Raw genomic sequence first — 23,797 nt, 5'->3', positions numbered from 1 at the left:
ATTAAAAATATTAAGGATAAATTGTGACTGAAATAAATGTGCTTACATAGCAATAGAATTTATTCTCCTCAGCTGCACCAAAAAATAAGGTTTAAGATATAAATGTGCTGAGAGGAAAAGAAGTAATAATAAAGATTGCTTTCTAAATAGGGAAACGGTTATGCATCAGATGAGGAAAGAAATAAGAAGAAAAATTATGCCAAATAGAGGTTTAGGAGAAGGAAGAAAATATGAACCAAACACTGCATGAAAAAAGATGGGTTGTGTGGGAAAGAGTGAGCACTGTGCCACCTCTGTCACATAAGTTCACTTTGAATGTGACACTCTCTATTGGGTGCTGTGATGGCTAAACATAAATAAATAATTTGGAAATGGTCCAGTTTTTCATCTCAAGAAGCTTATTCTAGCCCACTGATGAGATGCTATAAATGCAGAAAAGTGGTTAATTATGCACCACTGTATGCTAAATGCTTTACATATATGAACCCATGAAGAACAAGCACAGGGAGATTAAATAAACTGACCAAATAACAAGCCAATGAAACTAGTTAAGTCACAGGCCAGCCTTGAAATCCCAATCTTTATGTCTCTAAATCTCATCTAATTACTATACTCTAGTGATACTTGTTGGGTGTGTGTCATGGAAAATGCAGGGAAATAGTAAAAACATTTTCAAGCCTATATCAATACTAAAAAAGTCAGGCTGAATAAATGGAAAACATATGGTAAGAAACTGACTCCTATGGGAAAAATATCATCTATGTATTCTCAATTATGTTACAGTAATTTGAGAATATTATGGATAGTGGGTTAACTTATATTTTTCCAGAGTAACTCTTGTACCTCAAGGAAGGCATTCACTTTTTATTATTTTAATTATATAATTGTGAAACAGTCATCATGCTAAGTAAACTGAGAAGCCTGAATGATAGGACTAAAGAAAAACTGTAGAGATAGTATTAACACATTAGTGGTTTAATTCTTGATAAAAGGGTTGAATATCTATCTATCTATATAAAACGAGTTTCCTTTGGACAATTATTTAGACATGAATATATGAAATATTGCAAAATAATAAATATTTTAAAACTGGGTAGTGGGTGAAATTTATACTTGTTTAAACTTTATGAAAAACAGTATGATTTAAAAAATTTTATCACCCACACACACGAGACCTCTATAAATTTTAAAGAGTACTTTTTATTTTATGCCAATATTTAGATTATAATAACTTTGGTTCTGGCCATAATTATTAGTCTGATAAAATGCAGTACCACTTCACAACTGAACAATTTCTTCTTTGTCTACAATTACATTCATTTTAGTACCTGTTAGTTCTCAAGAACAGAATTTATTAATGCAATTTTCTGAAAACAGCATGTATTACTTATACTCACTTATTGCCTTAATGAGCAAAGATTTTAAAAGGACAAATTATGATTGAAAGTTGAAATAGGACATCAATAGTAGAATTTTAATAAGGAGTGAAGTGCAAGATAATCATTAAAACTTAGTAGGAGTTGCTCCAGGGGACTAAAACACTGCTGGGACCATCAACGTCAAGAGAAATATTTGGTATTTACTCAGTGTGCTGCTAACTACTTCTTAAAAAACAGGATGCTAAGAAACGTCATTACAAAGCTGTCCTTCAAAATATGGTACATGCTATTGCTGGCCTTTTCATTGATAAAAATGGATTATCAGATAGACCTTGAGTATAGCACGTTAAGAGGTTAAACAGTAACAAAGAAAGGAGAGAACGTTCAGCTTAGTTTTTTCATGTCCGTGCTCTAGAATCTGACTGCTTAAGCTCAAAGATAGTTCTGCCACCTCATAATTTGAGTGATCTTGAGAAATTGTTCAATCTTTCTATAGCTCAGTTTCTCATGCATAAAATAGGAATAATAAGAGGTTGTGGTAGGGATAAAATGAGAATCAGCTTGTACTATTTTAGCACAGGCTCCGCTACACAGCAAGTGATCAACACACATTAGCTTATACTATTATTAATAATATTCATAACACTTCAGTAATACTGCATAAAGGTCCTCAACAGAGGAAATATATGACCTGGCTTAAGTGTTAAGAGGTTTGCTTTGGCTTCAGTGTTGAAAACAGCCCGCAAGGGACAAGAACGGAAGTAGGAAACTCTGTAGGCAGCCACTGCACAAACTACCAAGATGAAAGTGGAGAAGGTGGTTAGAAGTGGAAAGGCTATAGAGATTTCATGAAGGATTATTTTATCAACTGGACTTGGCATTTTCAAAAAGAAAAAAAAAATGGACAAGATATTTCAAAATTGTTTCTTTCTGGGGGAGTTGAGGGGATTTTATGGTCTAAATGTATCCCTCCAAATTTATATATTGACAATCCGTCTCCAAAGTGATAATATCAAGTGGCAAGGCCCTTTGGAGGTAATTAAGTCATGAAGGCAAAGCGCTCAAGAAAAGGTTCAGTGACCTTATGAAAGAGGTTGAAAGGAGCACCCTAATCCCTTTTTTGCCCTTCCATTCCTTCTTCCACGTGAGGACACAGCATTAGTTCCCTTCAGAGGACACAGTAACAAGGCACCATCTTGGAAGCAAAGAGTAGCCCTCACCAGACACTAAATGTGCTGGTGTTTTGATCTTGGACTTCCCAGCTTCCAGAAATCTGAGAAATAAATTTATATTATTTATAAATTATCCAGTCTATGGTATTTTGTTATGGCAGCACAAATGAACTAAGATAGATGGTTGTTTATTTGTCTTTTTGTTGGGTTGTTTTTGTCTGAGTGGCTAGAAAAATGGAGCCAGGTGTGGCAAGATACCTAGATGAAGATGATTATACAGGTGCAAGTTTGGAATAAGGGGATGAGGACAACTAGGAAGTCGGCTTTGCACATATTCAGGCAGAAATATCTATAGACATCATTGGAAACATTAATAAGACAGTTGGATAAACAAGAGGAGAGATATGGGTGGAAATTTAAAAGTGGATTACTGTTGATTAAATAATATTGTGCAGAATAAGGCTGAAATGAGAGATGGAAAGTTGCAAGAAGACAATCTTAAATGTAGGTAAACTAATTTTTCCCCTTAACGGAGACATTTAAAAAATCCTTACAATATCTGCCTAATTGCTAAGCTGTATGTATAGCACACTTTGGGACTGCCTGGATTCTAAATATGTTTAGAAATCTCACATTAATTTTTAAAGCCATGAATCACTGTAAAAAAATTCATGATTCTAAGAAATGTATATCATGAAATACATTTGGGTAGGCTGGGCATGGTGGCTCACACCTGTAATCCCAGCACTTTGGGAGGCTGAGGCGGGTGGATTACCTGAGGTCAGGAGTTCAAGACCAGCCTGGCTAACATGGTGAAACCCCGTCTCTACTAAAAACACAAAAATTAGCCAGGTGTGGTGGCACATGCCTGTAATCCCAGCTACTTGGGAGGCTGAGGCAGAATTGTTAAAGCCCAAGAGACGGAGGTTGCAGTGAGGCAAGATCGTGCCACTGCACTTCAGCCTAGCTGACAGAGTGAGACTCTGTCTCAAAAAAAAAAAAAAAAAATAAGAGAGAGAGAAAAAGAAATATATTTGGGCAATAATACAAGAAGTGGTCAGTTCTTCTCAGGAAGGAGAGAAGTTCAGTGCACAGATCTCAACTGTTGACCCAAGGATCACTAATCATTGCTTAAGAATCAAACATGAATAACGCTCCCACAATTCAAACTAGCAAATGTCTATAGCCATGAATAACTTGGTGGTAATTATTTATTCAGCCCGTCAGACACTTGGCACTGGGAATAAAGATGAAAAGACAAAGCCTGAGCCGAGAAAAGCCTGGCAGGGGAGACATCATGTTTGAGGGAGAATATCCCATGTGTTCTACTAAACACTCTCTCAAGGTACTGGGGAAACACAGAGTCAGTAACTAAATATGTAAAGTACCAGATGGACTTCAGAGAAGATTAGACTTTAGATGAATCTAAAGGAATGTAGGAACTTGAAAGATTGAGAATATGGAATGGAAGAAGCATGCTAGTAGAGAGAATATGCTGAAAGATTGAGAATATGAAATGGTAGAAGCATGCTAGTAGAGAGAATGTGCAATGAAAGACACTTCTCCATGGGTTTTATTTTGCCCCTATACCTGTTCTATCTACTCTTGTATTTTAAATTAAATTGTGGCCCGGCATGGTAGCTAACTCCTGTAATCCCAGCACTTTGGGAGGCTGAGGCGGCTGGATCACTTGAGGTCAGGAGTTTGGGACCAGACTGGCCAACATGGTGAAACCCCATCTCTATTAAAAATATAGAAATTAGCTGGGCGTGGTGGTGGGCGCCTGCAATTCCAGCTACTTGGGGGGCTGAGGCAGGAGAATCATTTGAACCTGGGAGGCGGAGGTTGCAGTGAGCCAAGACCGTGCTGCTGCACTCCAGAATGGGTGTCAGAGCAAGACTCTGTCTCAAAAAAATAAATAAATAAATAAAATTAAATTGTTTACACATCACTAAAAATGAAGTTATTAACTATTTAACTTGACAAACATAAATATCTAATTTATAGAACAAACTCACTTTATTTTCAAAGGGTCTTCCTGGGCATTTATTCTTTCAAAACAGACATTTTGGAATTCAGACTGAATCTTTATCAAGGTTCTAAGCTCCAAAGGGAAGGATTTCAAGAGTTTCAGGAGAACTTCTTGGGCTGCCCATCATACTTCCTGGCCTGCAGATGCCCAGAATACAAAACATAGCTATGACTCACTTGAATCTAAGTTGTGGATTAAAATGCAAATATTTCAGAAATCTGGTAATCATTTACATCTTAATGTGGCCTCAGTGCATCAGACTCTGTGGACCTTCCCAAGAAAAATGAGGTTGGAGAAGTCACAAAGTACGAATAACAAGTGAGAATAGGTAGATTTGGGAATATCAAAGATAAACTAATGCTGCTTTATAGGCTGCATTAAATTCTCTTATAAAACTGTAACAATTATACAAGTTTGATAAATATAAAAGTAAGTTGTAACTATAACATAGCATAGCATCGTTTGCAAATAAGCTCTAGATTTCTATATACAAAGGCTTTAGTTTGAGGAAAAACTTTTTATAGTCTTGGCACATTATGCAACTCTGAGTAAACTTCTGAGCATCTCCCAGGAACCACTGCAGGTGCACAAGACCCTGTTTCTTCCCTTAGGCATTTATAGTCTATGAGGCAAACTTCAAAACCTTCAGAAGTAAAATAAATAACCTCTTGTGGTCTGAAAAAGTGCACTATAATGCTTAAACATATTTCATTGAAAAAGTGTCTGTTTGGCAACTGGGTGAATTAATCGGGATAAATTTTATAGAGGATGAGAAAAAATTGTAAGTGATTCTCTTAAACATGGAAAATCATATCTACATTTCTAAGACTTCCTACAATTTAAAAGATATGATTTAATTACTAGTATTTGGGTAGAGGCTAAAACAAATTTGTGAAATGTGAGTAGTCTCCCATGCCATCATTTTAATTTTATTTTCTATCTTATTTTATTTTCGTTTATTTTAGTTTTAGAGGAAGGGTCTTGCTGGAGTGCAGTGGTGCAATAATACTTCACCATAACCTCAAACTCCTGGGCTCAAGCTATCCTCTTGCCTCAGCCTCTTGAGTAGCTATGACTACAGACATTCACCACCACACCCAGCTAATGTTTTCTATTTTTTATTTTTGTAGAGATGGAGTTTCACTGTGCTGCTGAGATTGGTCTCAAACTCCTGGCCTCAAGTGATCCTCCCAGCTTGGCCTCCCAAACTATCATTTCATTAGGCTTTAAAATGTACCTTGATTCACAGGATTTGGGTTATTAATAAAATAATGTGTTATATGGTGTTGTACAATAAAATCTTGAAGCACCTAGTGAGAGTCTAATGCATCCCAGATGCAATGGTCAATGGCAGTGATTAGGTCCAGGCCAAAAGTGTCAGAGCCAGAGATAAGAGGCTCTCAGTGGACATAAATTTGTGTGGTGGAGAAACCCTCATAGAGCATAAATATCAGGAAGTTGAGTCTATGATGTTTATTGGATTCGTAAATGAAGAAAACTAAATTTGCTTTTATTAGGTAAAAGGGAGATAAAAGCAAGACTAAGAATGATCAGTTGACAAAGATTTTTGTTTTCTAGTTACTTGTGTTAAATGTTTTATTATAATTAAATGCATTTTAATATTGCCAAGATATAATAGATAAATAAACAATGTGATAAGAATAACTGAAATTATCTTTGCTCAGAGATTATTGTCTTTACTATGTGGGAAACCGAGCTTTATGAAAATTAAATAAAGCAATACATTTTCAAATATATCAGTTGCTCCTGATGGAATACTAGGTAGAGATGCATTTGAGGACTGATCCTAGAGGGCAAACATGCAATGTTCAAGTTACAGTGGGTGAGGAGAGTTGCTGCCTTTCTAAAGTAATTAAGAAGACTTTCTAAAACTCCTGGGGCCACCAGTTCATAACACCATACTGTTTTGTGTGGTCCTGGGTTCCCAATGAAATTTGGCCGCATGAGTGTCCAGGACAAGTAGAGTAGAAACAGCAACAAATTTTAATTATGCATCCACTTTGGTGGCCTTGTAAAGAAGAGAAGACACCATTAATACGGACAAAGTGGTGCTCTGCAGCTGAGAATCACCTGTGCCAATAAGGCTGTTCTCAGATCTGTGCCAAATATCTGAGGGCAAATGGAAATTTAAAATACTATACAGATGTGAACTTTGGATGTATGGAATGTTTCTGAATATCTGCATCTTGGAAGACCCATATATACGTTCTTTCATTTTCATTCCAAACTGGTTCAGACTTTCATTAATTGCTAAACTATAACAATAGGTTCCCAGCCAGTTTCTCCAATTGCCATTTGTCTTCATTCCAGAATATGCTATGCATTGCTGTCATATCAGTCTTTTAAATTGCTGCTCCAGTAATATCATTCCCCTACTCAAAATCCATTAATGGCTCTTTATTGCCTATTGAATCAATCAGAATTTCCTCATGATACCACTAATAATATATCCCCACATATTCCTCTCTATCCAAATCTCCTATCAGTCCTCCACTTTTATGTCCCTTTTTCTTCAGTCAACAGGACAATAATTCCCTAGGAACACCACACACCAAGCTTGTCTCCATGTCTTTGCCCATGCTGTTCCCCATCTGCAGCCTGGCATTATTCTCATTTCTTACTCCCCATTCCTCTCTAATTCCACCTTCTCTAGGAATTTCTTCTTGTTCTCTCTCAATCAGATGCTCTGTCTCTCCTTGGAATCTTCATAGCCATTTGGATGTCTCATGGTGATGGACAGATTCTCCTTTACGTCATTTATATAACTGTCTCCTTAATTTGAAGATTGTGAGCTTGTGGTCTGTATCACCTAACATAGTGCTAAAAAATGGGAAGTCAATAAATATTTGCTGATTTGAACTGATCTAGCAGCATTTCAAGTCTCCTTTGGTGACTAAGTTTTGCGTTATACAGATTACATGTCCATTACAATTTATTGTGGAGGACTTTTCTCTGTTTTTTTCCATTTTGTTTGCACACAGCTACTGAAACAAGAATCTAATGCTTGGTTTTTCTTTTCTGAAACGAACGAAAGAAAGAAAGAAAGAAAGAAAGAGACAGAAAGAAAGAAAGAAAGAAAGAAAGAAAGAAAGAAAGAAAGAAAGAAAGAAAGAAAGAAAGAAAGAGAGAGACAGACCAACCTTGGCTATTAAACATAAAAACAAAAAGAAGGTAAGCAGTGTTTACTGGAAATATATCTGGTTTACACAAATTGTGCAGAAAATTACAGAACTAAGCATTTTAAAATGTTCAAGCATACTTAATTACAATTTAGCCAAAAGTACAGTTTTCTTTGTTCATTGAACAATTGCTTCAATATCTTTATTTTAATGAAAATAATATCATACTAGAATAAGTAGATGTGTATAATCATTTTCATGTGTAAATATGGTAGATAAAAGCCAAGAATAATCTATCTTTATCTCTATTTTCTGTTACTGAAACACATAAAAATGATCTTAAGCTCTAGAAAGCATTCAATTTATATAAAAGTGATTCTTCTGAAAATCACAATGTCTTAAAGTTGTCTTCTCCCCTTGTGCATCACTCTCTTGATATGCCTTTAGCCTCTAGTCTTGTGTCATTGGGGACTTCCTTCTTTTCTCCTCTCTTATTTGTGATCGCTAACCAACACTTCATGCCTAGTACATTGTTTCTCATTTCTAGCTTTCACTCAGAAAACTGACTCACAAATGTATGTATTTTCATCCTTGGTTTACTGTACCTTGGTTACTGCACCAATGCACAGTCTCTAGCACACAGTATTAACCCACAGTAAATATCTCTTGGAAAACGAAATGAATAACATTAAAGTCCTGGTCCAATCCATGAGATGACTACAGTCCATCTTCACTACAATTACCTTCTATCACTTTAATCCAATATATTCCCAAACACAACTTAGTATCACCTCTTCATTCCCAACCCCCAACACTCTTCCAGTTCCCTCCCTCAACTCCAGTTTCCTTCTATTCCAATTCTAATACCATATGGTCTCAAACACAATGATGTCATTTCTCTGTATTTCCCTTCTGTTTTCCCCGATCTAAAATGTTGATCATTCCTATTATTATGTTCCTATTGTCTTATTCTGGGTTATATTTATAGCATGTACTCAGTTACAGCATCAAGTATTTATTATGTACTTACCACATGGTAGACACTAGGTTAAGTCCTTTATGTGTGTATTATTTTTATTGATTTTCAAAGTAACTCAATGAGAAGATGCTATTATTTCTATTTTACAGATGAGAAAACAGTTTTCCTAATATTTATTGAGTACAAACATATGTAATTAGATATGAAACTATCTGATATCCAAATATGTATGAGTCTGTAACAGAGTAAAATACATAATACCTTAATTTTTCTCCTAGAACAGTTTCTCTAATAAATATTTAAATATAATTGTCTTGAAAAATATTAAAATGTTACTTTGCTTTGATAAATGAGTATCCTTAGCAAGAGAATTAACTATTTTTGTATCCACATTTAACAGCATGAATTAGTATTTAGGACACATTTACAGTGACAAAATAACATGCTATATTTGCAAAAATGTTATTCAGAGATTGACATTCATGCAGTAATTTCAAATAAATATTTTTAATAAACAGTATAATGACCACAACCATAAAATAATATCATTGGTAAAAATTGCCAAAATACAGTAAGAATTTTAAAAGACATTTTTAGCTTCCTCTTTCGGGTATCAACCATTATCTTCTCTCTGAATAATACTGAAAGAAAATTTACATCTATGCAACAAATTTCACAATTAGAAATGGATATAAAATTACATAAGCAGACACTAGTGGAAAATCTATCCAAACAAAGGAGGATCTTCAAAGCTAAAACTTGAAGCACTCGGGAAGGAAAGAATCATTGAGTGTATCTAAGACATACAGTAAATGGCATGCTCCACTGATTCTGACAACTTGCAGGTTGGTTATGAAACACCAACACAAAGGCTTCGAGACATGGAAAAATTCAGAAAATGTGGCAGGTGAAACATATTATAATGAAAATCCAAGCAAGAGGTCTCTCTTTTAAAAATAAATGAAAGCTACTCTTATGGAATAAACAAACTATAGTAAGCAATTGCTACCATCATTCTTACAATCTCTGAATACCTGTGATTGTCTGTGAATAAATGGTACCAACTGAAATAGGGAATTCATCACAGAATGCTGTAAACAACATTTGGGTGCATGGCTAGATAGATAGATAGATAGATCAATCGATAGATAGATCAATTCACATAATCCTCAGTGCGATATAGTTCTAACCATTCTCATTTTCTAGATGGGAAAACAGGGGCCTGAAGTTTCCTTCTCTAAGATCATACTTAGAGCCTCTTGTGAGGCTGAATTGAACTCAGTCCTTTGACGAGGATTGGGTGTTCTTTCCTTACTAGCACGGTGCTCTCTTCAGGGTTAAAACAGAATACAGGAATACAGCTCTTTTCACATTCACAAGCGTGCCTTCTACCTCTCCAAAGGCCCACAAGAAATCCCACTGGCCAGGGTGAGGAGAGAAAAAGGCTGTGATATGGATCAGAAAAAGTCTTACGGATCCAAGGATATTCAGGTTAGATAAGAAGGGGAACAGCACAAAGCCAGAGTGACCCCCAGTTCAATCCTGCTCAATTCTAGGAAATCACCACCAAGTAATTCTGACTTTTTGTGGGAGACGGAGAGGGGAGGGAGGCAAAGGAGGGAGGAGAAAAGGTAAAGAGGGAGGGGAGAAACTGGGAGAAAAGAAGAGGGAGAGAAAAATGAGAGTGGGACGCAAAGTTGGAGAGAATGATTCAGAGGAATTAATATCCCACTCTAAGGAAGCACATAATTAAAACTTCTTCATCTTCTGAAACATCTAACTAAAAAAGACACAGACTAGAAAGCCTCTTTCTCTCTTTTTTTTTTTTTGCTTCTGCCTCAAGCACTTTTAAAGTTGCCTACACATTACAGAATGTTTTGTTTGATTTCCTTTCAATATCCCAGAGAATATTTGGAATGTTTCTTAATTTACATATGATGTGGTGTTATTTAGATATAGATCCCACGACAGATAAAAAAAATTTTAAAGTGAGTGTAAGTGTGAGCATTGAGACAGGAGAAGGAGGTAATTAAGAGAGATAAATGAAGCTTATAAAAGCCTGCTTCTTATCCTAACCACTGTCATCAAAAAAGAAATCTGTAATTCATGAATAAAACATAATCTGAGTTTTACAACAGCATTATAAAGATTCTTATTGAGTATGTTTTAAAACTGTTATTGTGTTACAAAATTTAATGAGAAATTTTTCTTTCCCTTAAAAATAAACCCAAATACCACAGACATTTCCCAAAAATTCCAGCTGTCTGCCTGCTCTCCTTGAGTTATTTTATTTTTCCTCCATTAGTAGTTTAAAGGTGTACTCTTTGATATGTAATATCATTTTAAGGAGTCGAACGGAATTAAGATTGTTCCAGTGTACTCAGCTGTTTATTTTCACATACTTGAGGTACACATTGCAAAATTAGAGTGTTTTCATTGGAAAACTTTCATTACTAGTTAAAAACTGTCATCTCAACAAAATAATAGACTTCTAAATCAAAGGAGATTTTTGTCCAACAATTTAACAGGTATACTAGTGTATGCATGAATGTGAAATTTTGGAAGGGCCAGGCATAGAAGGAAATAATTTCTAATTTGTCATAAAGTCCAAGAGTATTTCTAGTAAAAATATTTTTACAATTCTACCACACCCCATGTATTGCATTTTTTCTGCTATGTTGTTTTTTCCACTGAAGGAGTCATAGCCCAAGTACGTTTCTTTGTAATTACAGAGTTTCTATCTATCCGTCCATCTGTCCATCCTTTCATTTACTCAGTTCAGCTAAAAGAGTCTTCATTTTGTATCCACCAGCTGCCTGGACCTGTTAGGCTCTAGGGAAAACAGATGGATAAAGTTCTGCTCCTACTCTTAAGGACTTCACAGAGCAGGTTAAAAGGTAATCAGGTAATTATAATATGATAAGGGAGTAGCTATGTTAAATACATGAACAAATATATGAGAACAAGACAGGAAGAAGGCAGCAATCTCCCGTCATACTTTACCTCCACACAGAAGGTACAATTTATCATTCACAGAACAGTTTACAAAATATTTTCTCCTGCATTTGGCCTTTGTTCCTATTCCTTCCCACCTGTCCTCTTAAAATAGGCTGACCTTTGCAACCTTAATTGACCCAATTTAAACATGACCTCCTCTGACCATCCTCTCCTCTGCCCGTGGGAGTAGTTACTGCACATTGCATTCTCATAGCATCTCTAAGTTGATGCACACTGTTTTTCCTGAGTGCTCTCCCTTTAGACTGAAACCACGTGAAGGCTAGGAATATTTCTTTCTTCTTTGTATCACCAGTGCTAACCATGTAAATGTGTGAGGAATGACAAAAAGGAAGAAAATAATTACAAGTAAACAAGACCCTATACTAATACATTTCACTGTGCACTTTCATACACATATATCCTACCCATCCCACCACTACTAAGAACTATTCCCTTTCTTTTTTGTAAAAAGATATGCATTAAAAATATTTTCACTTTTAAACGGATTTTTCCCCAGAGGGCAAACCACTCATTTACTCTCCTGGCAGAAAAAAACAGTAAAGTGTCAAGATGTCTAAGCCAGTTTGAAAAATATTTTGGAATTTCTGTGTTTTTCCCCCCTCTTTTTTACACAGCTATATAAATGTGGACCTGTTCTGAAAGTCAGCTTGAAGCACACATTTCAAGGTCTTTGAAATACTTTTCTTTCTTTTTTTCTTTTTGCATTTCATTTGACTAAGCAGTTGTTTAAAATGTGGTATAACCAGAATGTACCTATTTATATTGGTTACTTCAAAATGCATGTCTGTGAGTCACTGTTTTTATACACTTTATCTAGCCAGCCCGTTCAAAGAAAAGAAAATAGGGGAAATTATTAGAATAACAATTACCAGTTGAATGACCTAATACAGATTAAATTATAAGAAACAAGACAGGAAAAGGAAACTTAGTTTATATCTCACATAGGTGCATTTTAATTATTCCACCAAACCAATAACTATATAAACATAATTTCAGAAAAATGGAAGGTGGAGTTTAACATTATAAAAGAGTCATTAGCTGTATAAACAATGAGTAAAAATATGTAACGGTCAGAAAAAAACATAGCACTTGCAATGAGAGACTGTTTGTATTAAATATATTTAGATGTGTCAGTCACTGCAACATTTATTCAAGGAACCAAACTTCTGGGATTTCATTTCTATTTGCCACCAGGTGAATAAAAATGTGTTAAGTTCATGTTGTCTGTGACCTTCTACTAAAAATGTTATTTCTTAGTCATATTCTGCATTGGTGGTCAGGGTTGGATGCCAAGAATTTGCTTGTCATCTGACTGAGTTTCCTTTTCACATGAAATGCTTCATCTGAATTACACCATCCTAAATGATTGTACAAGCTGAAGAATTGTCTATGTCCAGTAGTTTTATTCGTTAAAGAAGCATTCAAGAACCATTACAAAACAATTAAAGCAAAGATAAATTCTGTATATTCTGGTTATTTGTGCACACCAAGATTGATGGTGGTTAGCAGAGTATGTAAATGAATGAATTTAGGAGGTCTCACTGAGTTGTACAAACTCTTTACTGGGTCTGTAGCTCCATTTCCAGAGTCCTGTGTGTTTTCACAGAAACTGACCAAATTTATCTAAGGTAATGTGCCTATACATGAGCTTCTTAACTAAAGCATAGTTTTCTGGCCTAGGCCAGATAGTAAACATTTTCAGCTTTTTGAGCTGTAGATCACTGTTGTTACTACTCAACTCTATTGTTGTCATGTAAGAATAGTCACAGACAGTAAATAAATCAATGTGCATAATGGTGTTTCAATAAAACTTTATTTATTATTTATAATGGATCCCAGATTTACAAGACGTGATTAGAGTCTGTTCTGTGCCTGTGTTTACCAAGTACCTCTCAATAATGGGTTAGTTTTGCATATGGCTCTGCCTACAGGAAATGGATAGGATAGTTATGTGAATTTGAGGATTCTAATTCATTTGAGAGTTTTATAGGGCTAGTAAGCAAGAAGAACTCCTTCAAATGTGACTAAAGTGTATAAATAATGATGATTCATATCTCAGTGCTCATAGACATGGCCGGATGGTGATTTATAAATGAGATGATGTACCTAAGCTGTGTACTTGCCTTTGGGTAGCACCCTGCAATGTATGCTTATGGGGCAAATGACATTAAACCAATCACAGAGAAATTGATCCAGGCTAGAAGGCACCCTTAAACTCAAGCAAGACTGGATTGGCAGGACATATATCAGTCATACACAGGGTTTGATCAGAAAAGGTCCCTTTAGTTTTACTGAAGGCTTCTGTCTACCCATGCAACAGTAAACTATGTAGACCAATAGATAACCATATGCTTTTTTATTTTTCCAAATCCATGTAGTTTTTTAGACATAAGATCAGCAATAACTACAATCTGTTCCACTTGTGGATAACTGTCATATTTGGTAAGGAAAACAAACATATAAGAAATTTTAGTATTTTTATTTTTAGAGGTCCATACATTTACAAAATTTATTTTTAAAATAAACTCATCATTTGTTGCTAAAGTTATTCTTTATAAGCCTGTTGACTTTTCTTTATCAAATGAAGATGTATTTTTCACACAGTTACATTATATATTGCATATGTGTATATGTATACAAACATATTTAAAAGACAATATTCTCAATATTTGAGAAGCTGTAGTATGATGGATGGGATCCTGCTGTCGGAAACCCAATTATATAGAAATTTGAATTATTTCAGATTACAGATTAACAATGGACATGGGGTGACAGTCCACGGGAGACCATTAATATGAATGTATCCCATCTATAATTGGTCATGTCTTATACATCATTTTCTTGATCTACTGTCAGTCAGCTTGGCTTCAGCTTGCTTTTAACTAGGAGCACAGTACATCACATGAAGTACCTGGGAGGAAGTGGAAATCTCTACATTAAGTAAGAAAAAAATGCCTTTCAGGGAGGTAAGTAGTTACATTCTCTTCAGGCTTTCCTTTCATTAAAGGACTCACCATGAGATATGCAAAGAAAGAAACAAACAAAAATTAAAACCTTTTCCAATCTTCTAAAGTTACAAGTTAAAAATAGCAAGATTTCAAACTCATTCCAGAAGCCAAGCATGATAAGGACAAACCACAACGGAATGCTCTTGAGTGTGGACATCTGAGGAAGGTGAGACCCAAGGACTCTGAGGGGGCCCTGCGCAAAGCCAGTGAGGACCAAACCCAGAGACTCACTGCCGCTTCCCTTCCTCTCATTTCTATGAGGGAGATGCAGGTAGACCAAAAACGGGAATTCAACCTGAAGAGTACTTCCATACCATATGTCATATCCTGACTTAATACTTATTGTTGTCTTATTAATATTATTCATTTCCTACTTATTAAACTTCCATTCTGGCAACCTGTGTAAGAATGTAAGTAAGAGTATTTGGTGGGGATTTTTCTTGGTTTGTTTTGTGTGTATGTGTGTGTGTTTTTTTCTTGAGACAGGGTCTTGCTCTATCACCCAGGCTGGAGTGTAATGGCATCATCACTGTTCACTGAAGCTGCAAATTCCTGAGCTCAGGTGATCCTCCCGCCACAGCCTCCCAAGTAGCTAGGACTATAGGCATGTACCACCATACCCAGCTACTATGTTTAATTTTTTTTGTTGTTGTTATTGCTGTTGTTGACAAGGTCTCGCTACGTAGCTCAGATTGATCTTGAACTCCAGGCTCCAACACAATCCACTCACCTCAGCCTCTCACAGTGCTGAGATTACAGGCACGAACCACTCTGCATGACCCCTAAATAAGAGTATTTGACAGATAAAAACTACCCCAAGTCCAGGTCATCTCAGCATGCTGGGATATGGGGTAATATTGTGTGACATAAATTATCCTGAGAATTCATGTTCTAAGTATCATACTTAGAATCTGTAAAATACTCGCAATTTGCAAAATCATGTAGACCAACTTTTCCAGGAAACTGATTCAGAGAATATTCACTAGGAGCAATTTGGCTCAAATAAAACCTTGTCCCTACAGTTCTTCAGAAAATGCACGGGCTTGCTGAGAGAATGGCGATGATAGTGATGGTGGGACAAAAGGAGGAGACACAGAATAAGAAGGACTATGGGATGCACACAGTAAAAAAGTCAAGTAGGGCAAAGAGGGTTATGATAAAAGGTGTACCTTGTCTCATTCCTGCCCCACAGCCCTGTTCGCCAAAGATAACTTTCATCGTGTAGTTCAATCCTTCCAGAAACTTTCCATTTATATACATGCATACATGCTGTCTATGTATTGCTGATCCTCATTATTTGTGCATTTCATATTTGAGAATTTGTCTACTCAAAATTGATTTGTAACCTCTAAGTTAATACAGTACTTTTGAGGTCATTTGCAGACATGTGCTGACCAGCCAAAAATTTGAGTCTCCTCTCACATATGTTCCCAGCTAACACCGAACCAGGCTGAAAGGCGATCTAGCGTTCCTAAGCACAGGAAGGCTGTGATGTGCCTTATGGAGAAAATACATGTAAGATAAACGACATTCAGGTATGTGTTACAGACTGTGAGTTCAGTGTTAATGAATCAACAATATATATTAAATAATGTATCTTCAAACAGAAACACACATAAAACAAGGTTATGTATTGATCCATTGATGAAAATGTTATAACCAAAGGCTCACAGGACCTAACCCTGTATTTCCACTAGGAGCAATGAGTCAGTATTTGCTAATTCAGTATTTGCAGTGACTTTATGGAACAGAATGAGAACAACCTACTATGTGTGTATTTTTTTTTTTTTTTTTTTTGGAGACGGAGTCTCGCTCTGTCGCCCAGGCTGGAGTGCAGTGGCCGGATCTTAGCTCACTGCAAGCTCCTCCTCCCGGGTTTACGCCATTCTCCGGCCTCAACCTCTGGAGTAGCTGGGACTACAGGCGCCCGCCACCTCGCCCAGCTAGTTTTTTGTACTTTTTTAGTAGAGACGGGGTTTCACCATGTTCGCCACGATGGTCTCGATCTCCTGACCTCGTGATCTGCCCGTCTCGGCCTCCCAAAGTATGTGTGTATTTTTTAGTTTACAAAGTGGATACCTGTATGTGTTGTACATACTGTTTTACACCTTGATTTTTTTGTTGTTTTTTTTTTTCATTTTAGAAATCATGCTATACCATGTCATGCATATCCACCTCATTCTTTTCAAAGGATGCAGTTTTCCCTTGGACAGTTTTGCCATCATTGATTTAACTAGATGCTAGTAATATAGTTTTATGTTTTTTCTAGACTTTTAAAATGACAAAACAATGTTTCAGGGAACATTCTTATGCTTACATCTTTGCAAACTATCTAAATTAAAGAAATCTCTACATTAAAGAAAATTCTGGTTTCTGTGACAAATACATAACAGCTGTGGCTGTGTTTAGGAGGCATCAAAAAGTTTAACAAATTGATAGGTTCGAGTATCCTTTATCTGAAATGCTTGTGACCAGAAGTGTTTTGGCCTCCAGGTTTTTTTTGAAAATTTGAAATATTTGCATATACTTACTGGTTGAGCATCCCTAATCCAAAATCCAAAATTGGAAATGCTCCAATGAGCATTTCCTTTGAGAATCACGCAAGCACTCAAAAAGTTATGTATTTTGGAATATTTTGGATTTCGGACTTTTGGATTAAGGACACTCAATCTGTACTACATAGGGTGCAGACTTGTCCTGTGAGTTTAATGTGGCTGAACAGCAGCACCACACTGAGGATGTTTAGCACACACCAAATAATTAGACTTCCTTTGGTATGTGAAGTCAGGGTTAAACAACTGCGGGGTCCCTTCATCTGAGGATCAATAGAAAATGGCCTGTGTTTGTATACAAATCTCCAAGACCAAAGGAGGCCTTTTTAAAAATAACTTTTAAGTTCAGGGGTACATGTGCAGGTTTGTTATATAGGTGAACTCATGTTACAGGGGTTTGTTGTACAGGTTTATTTTGTTACCCAGGTACTAAGCCTAGGACCCAACAGTTATTTTTTTCTGTTCCTCTCCCTCCTCCTAACCTCCACCTTCAAGTAGGCCCCAATGTCTGTTGTTCCCTTCTTTGCATCCATGTGTTTTCATCATTTAGCTCCCACTTACAAGTGAGAACATGCAATATTTGGTTTTCTATTATTGTGTTAGTTTGCTAAGGATGATGGCCTCCAGCTCCATCCATGTTCCTGCAAAGGATATAAGCTCATTCTTTTTTATGCCTGTGTAGTAGTCCATAGAATACATGTACCACATTTTCTTTATCCAGTCTACCACTGATGGGCATTTAGTTTGACTCCATGTCTTTGCTATTGTGAATAGTGTTACGGTGAACATACGTGTACATGTGTCTTAATGGTAGAACCATTTATATTCTTTTGGGTACATATCCAGTAATGGAATTTCTGGGTTGAATGGCAACTCTATGTTTAGCTCTTTGAGGAATCATCACACTGCTTTCCACAATGATTGCACTAATTTACACTCCCACCAACAGGGTATAAGAGTTCCCTTTTCTCCACAATCTTGCCAGCATCTGTTATTTTTAGATGTTTTAATTATAGCCATTCTGACTGGTGTGAGATGGTATCTCATTGTGGTTTTGATTAGCATTTCTCCAATGATCAGTGACATTGAGCATTTTTTTCGTATGCTTGTTGGCCACACATATATTTTGTTTTGAAAAGTGTTTGTTTGCTGGACTTAATGCCCAGGTGATGGGGTTGATCTGTGCAGCAAGCCACCGTGGCACACGTTTACCTATGTAACAAACCTGCACATCCTGCACATGTACCCTAGAACTTAAAATAAAAGTTGATAAAAATAAATAAATAAATGAATAAAGAATTAAAAAAAGAAAAGTGTCTGTTCATATCCCTTGCTCATTTTTAAAAAATGTTTAATGGGCAAAGGATATGTTTGCTTGTTTTTTACTCACAAAATGTTTGTTTTTTACTTGTAAATTTGGGAGGCCTTTTTAACATGCTCTTTATCTAGTAGGGCCAAACTAACCCTCTTCCCTAGGGTAAACAGCAATAGCCATGTATAATAACAAGGGGAATTGAGCCTCTACTGCCTTACATCCCCCTTCCCTTCCCCAAGCTGTGTTTGAGTAGTAAATGAAGTAGCTCTGAATCAGGACCATCAGCGTGGAGGTTAAGACAACTGAGAGAGAAGATTGTAGATATTCAAAAATTGTGGGAGTAATGAGTCATAGAGAATTGTTCATAAAAATAAATGAGAACCCTTCATTTTCTCCAGTCACCTCTCTGTCTCAAAAGTGTCTCAGATAAATAGGAAATGCCTGAAGAAGCACATACAGTACACTTCAACCTCTCAATGCACATACATGACTCAGGCAGAAAATGGTCCATTACAGGCCAACAATTTTAAATATCAAAATTCTTTTCTCCCTCATCATTCATTCATGAAACCATCACCTTTCTAATGATAATATTAACAATTAAAAGCATATTAATATAGACAAAGAAATATGAGGAGGGGGAAACCAAATTCACATTAATTTTAACCATTTTCTCTCTCTCACTCACACACACACACACACACAATAGCGTGCTTGCAAAGCTGAAGATATGCCTCATCTCTGAAGCAGGGCAGGATTTTCAAGAGTTAGGGTCAAATCCTGCTGCTCCTACTTACATCTGTCTTGGTTCAGGCTCTTCGGGGCATATAAACAGAGTGCTAGGCCTGTTTAACATGGCAGATTTAAAGACTGCACAGATGTTTGTGCTTATTTGAATGTCTGGATGAATATATTTGCCCTGCCCTAATGAATTTACCAAGTGTAATAAAATTGTGTGTGAAATAGTAAATGTATTTGTGTGTGTGTATGATGATGATGATGATGATGATTTTGGATTCCTCATGTAACATTTATATATACTCTTTCCCACTCCCACTTGCTTGATTTCAGGAAATATTTCTCACATTTTCAGATCTGGAAAGAAACCACAGTGCTGCAACTGAATGGGCTAAATACTAATTTGTTTCTTACTTGATCTATTCATTTATTAGCTCCTTTAAAGATCAAGTCAATATATGGTTTAACTCCAAGAGAAACACCTTCTTCAGAATTTAACTTCTTTGGAAGAAAGAAAAGTCATAGAAATTACTATCTTTTGCCAGCTATTAAGAGTTTCTAAAAGGGAAAAATATTTTCCCTGTTAGTACTACAATGCTTATTTAAAGAATATTCTTCATGGAATAGTTGAACAAACAATAGTATTTAAAATGAATGTCAATATTCATTTATTAAGAATTACAAAGTACCTTCGGTAGAGGAAGGTAAGTAAGGCAGGTCACAGATCTACAACCGAAGTCATTTCTATACAGGATTGACCACCAATGCTGGCTCCAATAGTACTTGATCCTGAGGAAGCTACTTAACATTTTTGCAGGCTGTTTTCACATCTAAAAAAGATAGCACTAGAGTCGGTCACCAAAGGTCCTTCCAGCTCTCTAATCCTATTACTTAAATGTGTCAAAGCAGTAGTTCCTGCTTTAAGAGTGTGCTTATATCTATACACTCACAAATAAAGAGATTATAAAATATGGCTTGATTTCCGAAGAAAAATCTTTTTGTTCAAGTTCAGAGAACTTGTACACACAACAGGAAATATCTGGCTGTATAATCTTGGCACCAAATAAAATGCTGTTGTTAAATAAGTGTTATGCTAATTCAGTTATTCACTCATTTATTCACTGAACACATGTTTTTTCACATGTGTCTATTATTGCAGCATTTCCTCCTCTGAAGAGGCCATAGACTATATTTGGTTAGAAAGTATAAAAATTACTTTTTTTTTTTGCACCAGCAATTACATAAGGAGCTTTAACACTTTGTCTCCTTATTTCCACATTTATCAGATGGTTGGTGCTTAGAGGGGTTTACAATTTGCCCAAGGTCAAGGTCATACTTATTCAGTGTGTGTGACTTCCAGAAAATTTCTCATTCCCTTTACTTTGGCTACAAAGTTGTGAGCCTTGGGTTAGGGCTCCATCTGCTTTTTAAAATTTACCCTGCACACTACTGTTAGAGAAATTCTCACAGTCTCACACACCAGGCAGCCTTCTACGTGATCATGCCTAAACTCTATCAGGGCCTTTGCAGTTGTCAAGACATCGTGTTATTTATCTCCCAATGTTGCCTTATCATAGCTCCAAATGTTGCCATTCCAAACTTTTTTTTGACCAACCTGAACTTTTATTTATCATAACTCCAGGATTTCGTTATTCTCAATTACTTTCATCTTTCCCCTTCTCAGGGAAGGGTGTTCCTGAGGCTTTTTTATTTGTATAGACCTCCAGCTGCTTGGAGAAATAAAAATTTAGCTTTACTCTGTTGATTCCTAATCTACCATTCTCCCTCTCTCTTTACCCATTTATATATCAATTATGCAGCCTAATCTGTCTCCCCCTTCTCCCCTGCAAGCACTGTTTGGTGCCTTATCTCAAACTCTTTAGAACTGCTTGGCACTTACCAGCATCTCTCTTAGAGACTGCAAGATTGCTTTCCAACCAGATATTCCTGGTTTCATTCGAGGCTCTCTAAATATCACCCTCTCTTCTGGAGTCCCCATCCCAGTTATACAGTGATACTTTCAGGGGCACCCCTCACCCTGCATGGTCCCTTTCAAAAAACTGATTGCTATGTCAGCACACGACCTAGTTGCTGGGTTGTTCTGGCCTTTTCTTCCAGGACATCATGTTTCCTATGAAATTGGATGTCCGCCTAACACATGGCACTGCAGATGCTATCAGCTCCTAGATGGCAAAGTTTTCTTCTAGGTTCTGGCCCCTCGCCTTTTATCCTGGCTTTCCACATTATCATACATTTTCACTTATTTTCTTTGTAATACTTTTATCCTATTGCAATCCTTTGAGAGTCAGTCGTCCTGACTCTCTACAAACCAGGATACAACAAACTAGGATGTTGTATTTTCCTAGTTTTTTTCTTCTTTGTCTCTTTTGCAAATCTTTCTCATCTCCCAAAATGCCAGTATTCCCTAAATCTCTGTCTGTACTCTCTTCTCCAAGCACCTTATTTCTTCATTCATCACCCAACATTAGTAACTGATGATCCCCTGTCTTTCCCAAAGCCCAAACAGGCCACATGTCTACTTGTGCTTGTTCTTTACCTAAAACAGAATTAAGCATCTTCTGATTGGTCACAGTCACACTTGCTTGGAACCATGAACAGTTTGATTCTTTCATCTCTTTTGCCAACCAGAAGCCAATGGAAAGCTAAGAACGCCAGTTCTCCCTTTGAATTTTCTCCTATTCTCCTTTTCTGTACATTCCCAGGGCTGACACTCTGGTCCAGGTCCTTGTCATGCTGCACTGCCGCTCCACTGCCAGATGCTTACTGTAGAGCAACCACTAACTTTACATGTCACCCTTGAGACAGTATAAAAACATAACAGATTTATTGTGAATAGGTCTTTTAAATATATTATCACATGCTTTAGAAATCTATATTAAGATTGCAGTGTGGAAAGGGAATTTGAATCAACAAGAAACAAACAAACAAAAAAAAATAGGTATTTGCCTTTAATCTTTTGTGGAGAAAAAAAGGACAATCCTTCATTGATGACAACTGTAAAAATTATGATAGCTACCCTTCAATTAGAGGAATATTCTGTCTTCTCCAATACAACGTGATAGTTTGATTATTCTTATTTACGGTTGTCTAGGCTACCTCACTTAGTGCCATCTATAAATGTATTTTTATTATCCACTTCCTGCCCTGAAGCCTGGAATAAAACTCCATACCCACTAGCTCTGGAAAACAGCTCTCAGCAGCATGACCCGACTAGTTTAGGAAATGCAATTTGTAAAGTAGCTCATCAAGTCCAATACTGGATGTAAAAGATCTGGAACCATGTAAGGGAATCTTTCCTGCTAGAGATACTGTGAAACTCTAACTTCCAATTTCAGCGGAATGACTGGGGCCATTCTATTGAGTGAAAGGAATAATGGGCTACTGAAGCATTGGTAGCCTGAACTGCTCTCTAGGAGTCCACACGATTGGTACAAATATGACGACTACATAGTTTTCTTTCCTACTATGCTTCCTGTCCTAACTTTGGAAGAATTGCAGGACGATCTCAGTGCACAAGTAAAGTAGGACCTATGTAACTAGGGTAGCTGGTTCATTTGGGAAGATCCTAACCCATCTCATTTTGTGATCTGAAGCTAAGGGAACTTAACTGAGTTTCTTCTAGAGAGAAATACTTGAATGCAAATTTGAATGTTCGAGCTTGTTAAAACTGTTTCCCCAAAACAAACGGTAATTTCTTCTATATCAAGGACTAGATGAGTAAGAGTAGGTGCTCCTTGGGTTCAGGATCCTATCTTGAAGGTTCTAAGTGAGTTCCCAAATGTCATTTGGATTGCCAATCAATTTCTCTGCCTTTTCCATTTGACATACCAAACCAGAACTATAGGATTTTATCATCAGGCATGATAAATTTAAAATTAGTTTAATCTCACTTTGAAATTCTTTAACCTGACTGCTGATCTAGGTCTGAAATCCATTTGAAGTACGTAGTCTTTAAAAAATGGATAAAAAACACCTTAGAGATTGCAATGAACACACATTTTTAACACTTTTTGACCTTAGCTGCACTGGGAAGTACCACTCTTAGTTGAAGAAAAAAGCCATTTTCCACATGACCGGAGAAAGTTGAACAAATGGAAGAAGTGTTTCCAAAGTGTTCCAATAACACAATATGCAGTGGGCACTCACTCATTCAATATTTGAGTGTCCACTGCATATTGTGTTCTTGGAAGGCTAGGTATAAGTGAACTAGAATTAAGTGAACAATATTAGAAGCTTAAAGCTTGAAGTTATACTGAAAATAGACACCTCATTTTGCTAAAAAACAACAACTTTTTGGTTTATACTATTGTTCTTAACCCATTTAGGGAGAAAGAAAATAACATCTCCAAACAAAGTATTATGAAACAGCATTGGTTTCTTTCTTATTTTTTAAAATACTTTGGAGCAAATTAAACATACTCAGAATATTTTATTAACTAGAAC

General features: G+C 36.4%; 1 protein-coding gene across 2 annotated transcripts in view; it reads right to left on the bottom strand.

Moving 5' to 3' along the window:
• KCNQ5 (potassium channel, voltage gated KQT-like subfamily Q, member 5) overlaps window positions 1–23,797 on the bottom strand; it is a 561,810-nt gene that overhangs the window by 524,701 nt on the left and 13,312 nt on the right. The gene's annotated exons all lie outside the window — the stretch shown is intronic.

This window comes from Colobus angolensis, unplaced genomic scaffold, assembly GCF_000951035.1.
Source record: "Colobus angolensis palliatus isolate OR3802 unplaced genomic scaffold, Cang.pa_1.0 Scaffold231, whole genome shotgun sequence".
Lineage (NCBI taxonomy): Eukaryota > Metazoa > Chordata > Mammalia > Primates > Cercopithecidae > Colobus > Colobus angolensis.
Note: the sequence above shows the minus strand (reverse complement) of the source record. Positions and strands in the feature narration are given on the sequence as shown.